This window comes from Anas platyrhynchos, chromosome Z (genome assembly GCF_047663525.1).
Source record: "Anas platyrhynchos isolate ZD024472 breed Pekin duck chromosome Z, IASCAAS_PekinDuck_T2T, whole genome shotgun sequence".
In the NCBI taxonomy this organism is placed as follows: Eukaryota; Metazoa; Chordata; class Aves; order Anseriformes; family Anatidae; genus Anas; species Anas platyrhynchos.
The window spans coordinates 14,728,610-14,734,835 of NC_092621.1; positions in this window are offsets into that span (position 1 = coordinate 14,728,610).

Here is a 6,226-nt window from a genome sequence, read left to right on the forward strand (position 1 = left end):
GAAATTCTCGTTTGTTTTCACTGCTCCTGTTCAGCACTAGGAGGACTGAGAATCATATGGTTGTACAATTTTTTTAGCTCATGTAACTGTGAAGAATAGAGTACAGAAATCTGGCAATTTCTCTTTGTGTAGTTATGATCTCTGCAGCAGAACTTCCTGTCTTCTGTAGCAGTTCCCATCTGTCCCTAACAGATCCTCAGCATATGTACAGCATTGGAGGGAAATGCGCGAGCATCAGGCTGTGTTCCCATCTGGGCATCCTCTGTTTTTAAGGAAGAGCAGAATAAATTCAGAACTATTAGCAAGCAGTAATTAAAGCTTTTAATTTACTTGAATTTCAATTCTGTAATAAAATGAGACCTTAGCTTTAAAAGTGCTAACATAAAAAGTATTTCATGTTGATTTATGTAAAGTTAACTTTCTACTCCATTACATATTTTATCCAGCACCATTACCTCTGTGGCGGTTTTACTTGTGTCAGCAGCTGAGTTCCACCACAGCCGCCTTCTCACTCCCCCTCCTCAAAGGGAAAGGGAGAGAAAATATGAATCAAAGGGCTCAAGCATTGAGATAAGGGAGATTGCTCAACAATTATCGTGATGGGCAAAACAGACTCAGAGTAGGGAGACAGTAAGATTTATTGCCTTTTACTAACATGCCAGAGAAGTGAGAAACAAAGAAATTAAAAACACCTTCCCCCCATCCACCCTCTTCTACTTCCTTCCCCTGAGTGGTGCAGGGGAACAGGGGAATGGGGGCTGTGGTCAGTCTATGGCACTTCGTCTCCACCCCTCCTTCTTGGTCACTCTCTTTCCCTGCACTGTGGGGTCCCTCCCATGGGATGCTGTCCTTCTGAACTGATCCTGCATGGACCTCCCACAGGCAGCAGCTCTTCAAGAACTGCCCCAGATATGGGTCCATACCATGGGGTCCATCCTCCAGGAGCAAACTGCTCCAACCTGGCTCCCCCACAGGCGGCAGCTCCCCCTAGACCCCCTGCTCCAGCGTGAGCTCCTCTCCACAGGCTACAGGTCCGGCCCAGAATCTGCTCTGGCAGAGGTCTTCTGCTGATTCAAAGATCGAAGCCAAAATTCCTTTAAGTGGTATATTCTTTATTGCAGCGCTGGATTCACGGGGGATCTCTCCACCTATCGTGCATACCCAAAGCGGAAAGCAGTCTTGAATTTATACAATCAATCTATCAATATTCTACAAGCGCCTATACATATTCATTACCTATCCCCGCCTTCCCTCGCTTCTCATGCTAATTAGCCTTTTAGCACCTTGCACCTGCGTAGAGCCTCCCAAGAATTGTGGGCAGGGGTTTTTGGGACGTGGGCAGGGGTCTTTGGGAGGAAGACCCTGAGTCTTCCTCACAGTGTACTTTTCACCTTTGGCCAGGAATCTGCTGAGTTGGCATGTTTCTTAATTGCAAGAGCTGGTTGTTGCTAATTCTTCCGTTTGTTGTATCTTTATAATGAATTCCAATGTCCAGTTTCGAGATTTATAGGCCTTACATTTGTTTCTCTGTCCGTCTGCCGCTTCCTTATCATGAGTTCCAGTGTCTTGTTTCAAAATATACAGGCCTTGTCTGGGGATTGTCCTTGCCTCCCCAACATCTCCTTAATCACCACCAGCCACAGCCTCCGTCAGTGCAGGTCCGCCTGCTCCACTGTGGTCTCCTCCATGGGCTGTAACGTGGAACCTTGACGCCTACAAGGCTGTTTCTCACTCCTCTCTCTCTCCCAGCTGCTGTGTGGCACAGCATTGTTTTTGTTTGTTTGGTTTGGTTTGGTTTGGTTTTCCCCCTTTCTAAAATAAGCTTTCACAGAGGTGCAAACAACTTCATTTATTGACTCGGCTCTGGTCAGCAGCGGGGCTCTTACCTAACATGGGACAGCTTCTAGGTTCTTTGCACAGAAGCCATCCTTATGGCCCCCTGCTACCAAAACCTTGCCATGTAAACCCACTACAACCTCCCATATCCCACAGCAGAATAATAAGCATCAGGGTTAGACATTGTTGAAAATGTTTTCCACAGAAAGCTGATTAATAGATTCATATTTGAGAAACCTGCAGCATTGTCCTTGAAGAAACCACACAAGAGAAGCATGAACCGTTGCTGGAAGCCACAGAAATACAAAAACAAGGAAAAAATGGTTGCAAGGGTTTAATGCTGCTCAGTAGGACATGCTTGAACCAAGGGATAGCTGGGATCACCTGCGACTACTGAAGCAAAAAGTCTGATATTTTCTACCAGTATTTCCAGGGCATATGGGGAGTACATAGTAAGAGTGTGTGTATTTGATAAAATAGTTGAAAATAATTCCTGTAATTGTCCCTTATTGGATGACAGAATCCCAGTGATTAATTATATCTTGAATTCTAATGGAAAGTCATTTTGCATATTCGACAGCAGAGAATTACTAGGTAAACTTACCATGAGAAAAAAAAAAGGCATGATGAAACACATTGTTTATCCCATATTTATTGCAATTAGAAAACCCGGTTTGTCATTTAGCATCTTTCCCTATACCTAAATGTAGGATCTTTGTTCTACATACAAAATACCTTGTTAGGAGGCATAGTCCATGGTTTGCTGGTCCCTAGGGATAAAAACACTGGGAAAGTAATGCTCCATGGAAAGCACTAGAACATTGACCTCCCCATCAGACAAGAAATATGACTGTTTCCAGGAAGAAATTGCAGTTTGGCCAACTTGTACACAACCTGAATTGAGGACTGCTGCACTAACATATTTATTTTTAGTTCATGAAGCAACAACAATAAAAACCCAGAAATTGGAGATTCACTTCATGTTTTTTATGGACACATCTTACATCGACTGCCCCATGATCTGGCAGTGGAGTTTATACGCATTCTGAGTAAGAGAAATAACATCAATTAAGTTATTTGGTATTTTGAACTAAAAACCCTCTCACATTTGTATTGTAGTATGTATGTAGTGTCAAGACCTCAAAGGTTCTCAGGGTGAGAGAAGCTTAAGAATCCAGTGCAGTATTTAGGCAGTGTATGGGAAAGTAATTTAGGAGAGATCTTTACATCATTGTCATGAATCAAAGCGCAAACCATTTCCATGTAAACTCATAAGGAAAAAGTGACTAATACTTCTTCCCAAACCGTTTCCTCACTTTTGCCCGTTCCTTTTCCAGGAAGCCACTAAAATCTAGTAAATCTTGTTGTGTCATTGTGAAAAAAAAGTAGCTGAACTGGTGTCCATACTACCTATCAATACAGCAGCAGAAGAGTTGGTCACAACTCCTACCTAAAGCAAAATTAACACCACTGTATGTCAGCACGCTGGATCACAGAAACATCTTCAGCTGTTCCTGTTGTGGAGGCAACAACCTCTTGTTGATACAGGTGACATTGGGTTTGCCAGTGCACACATGCGATCTAAAATAGGTACTACTATTTACATGGTACTTGCAGGCAGTACAACAGTAGTAAATGTCTAAATTCCCTTTAAGGGATTGCATTAATTTTATCAACTACAACTAATAAACTTTGATACTGGTCTATGCATTTGTTCCTTCTTACCCTCAAAAGACCATAATAAGAAAAGCAAAATCACCCTACTATAAATCTAGAGCTCTGGATTTAAAGAGGCTCCCTGGTTAGCTGTCCAGTAGGTATGGGTCACTATGCATTCAGCTGCTGTGTCAGATCTCATCATCCCTTCAACTACATTATGAAGCAACACAGATGAAATACTGCTCCATGGCACTAAGCAGAATTCCTGTTTACAATTTGGAGACTGAAAAAAACATTCTGACCCTCAAGTCAAGCTGACAAGGATCCCTTTTTAAACTCTAGCATGCTATTACACTTCTGGAGCTAGACATACCAAAAGTGATTAATCTTTTGCCACCACAGTTGCTCAAACACCTCTCTGTAAGAAACCTTAATTTAAATCATCTGATACAGTGTTGTCTGAAAAGCGAGACTTGCAACACTGAATATGACATTTTGTAATTTTGGAAACAATTTAGATAATACTGTGTAATGGTCTCTTAGGTTAACTGTGTCATGTGTATCAGTCTGAAGGGTGCAAAAATAAACTGTATGGTAATAGTTCTGTACAGAAAGGGGCTGATGTAAACTACAGTGAGCACTATGCAGGGGTTCAATTCTAATGGATAACCCTCAAGTTAAGATTATTTTAACAAGATATCAACAAAAGATTACCTAAATGCTAAAAAGAACAAGCACAAAGTTTAAGTTTTCAGCATTTAAGGAAACACTACAAATGAAGTGCTTCAGAATCTATGTCCAGCAAAGCTGACTTGTAGTCTAACTATAACTTACGTGTTGGTGATTAACCAAGCTCTTTGGTTTAATATAACCCCAAAGCATTTTAAGAGCAGTTGAAAATGCTGTCAAACTGCTCCAACAGAGAACTTGTTCTTAGTGCAGGTAGAAATATCTCTGAAAAAAGTTTGTAGGTTTAAAGGTTACTGTGAGTCATTTCAAGTTTCAATCACTGTTTTTTTGTATGTTATTGTATGTTGTTACATATTGTATGTTATTACAAATGCTATGCTATTACAAATGCTTGTTTTTCAGGAGCACAGTACAGTGTAACATAATTAATGCTAAGCAACTAACTGGTAGCAGCATCAAATGGCTGAGCACTTGCCTTTGCAGCGTTGTATCATGTTGTGTCAGTGTAACAGGGTGCTGAAACAAGTCTCAGGTTACAGAATGAACAGTTTACAACACAAAGGCTCTAATTTCCACTCAGAACGCCTGCAGTAGTATTGTTCAACAAGCCTCTGCTGTCTTGCTGATCTCCTGTTTTAAGATACTTTGAGGGGATGTTCTAATAAAAAAGCATGTACGCTTACTTTGTCTATTTACTCATTTTCAGGTAGCTCATCAAGAAGCACATTTCAGAGGCATTCCTTAGACCTGTGAATACACAGGTACTTATGTGCAATACACATCTATTTTAAAACCTCAACACTTACACTGCTAATCTCTCAGATGACCAGTTGATAACAGAGTACAGCATGCTTGTTACAGGCTAATGTAAAAACAGCAAATTTTCTCTTGCTTATAAACAGCCTAAGTAGATACATTAAATTATCCAGCGCACAAACTATGTGTCTTTTAAAGGCACTCTAGTTGTATACACCTCAGTTTCAAACCTGGCTGAAAATTTCTTTAAAGATTTACATTAGCTGACACATTTGTTGACAAAACTGCGTGCTATCTCTGGAAATTTCTGGTACAGGTTGCCCTGAAAAGCTGTGGATGCCCCATCCCTGGAAGTGCTTACGACCAGGCTGGATGGGGCTTTGGGCAACCTGGTGTGGTGTGAGGTGTCCCTGCCCATGGCAGGGGCTTGGAACTGAGAGATCTTTAAGGTCCCTTCCAACCCAAACCATTCTGCAATTCTATGAGATCTGTGATGAAAGCAAAGGAATTAAAAACAGGCCAACGCTTCAAGGAAACATCAGGTTCCCCCCCCCCACTGCCACTCCGTATTTTGTCTTCAAGACATCTCAAAATCCTCTTAACCCATCCAATGACCACCATCCTCTGTGTTAGGAGGAACTTTTTGAAAGGTTGAGCTTGAAACAAGCTGAGTGACCCAGCAACACCACACAGGGTGCAAGTTTATCAGGTATCAGTCCATAATTCAAACATAACCCACTTACTTATATACCTTATTATTACTTGTTTATACCCAGCATAATTTGTCTGCATCAACTTTTCACACTGCCGTTCTCAGACCATTTGGATAACTTCTGCCTTGATGGCCTATCTCCCATTCCTTTGCATCTGGCAATAAGCCCCTCCAGATTTGGGAGTTTCTCCCCCCCTCCCTAGAGCAACAACCCCCTGAATATGCAGTATTCTTCGTAGCCTTTCAGAGCCATAGAACAGTGAACGATGTCTAAGACTGAGCATCCCTCTTAACCTATTGCATCTTAGAACAGCACTGAAGAGCTGTTATAGGAGTTACTGTTTTTCAAATAAATTCTCCATGCTAAGAGACTGATCAGAGATGCTCCCATGTTCAGGGTTCTTTATGGACACAGTGAAACTCAAAGGCAAGTTTCAAGTGCCAACATTCCATTTCACCTGCAAGTCATGTCTCAAGTAACACATAAAGCCTCTTAAGAAATTTTGTGTCTAAGTGTATGTATTTTCAGGAATCCCGTATTTCAATAAAGTAAAACATATAAAAGGTAACAGA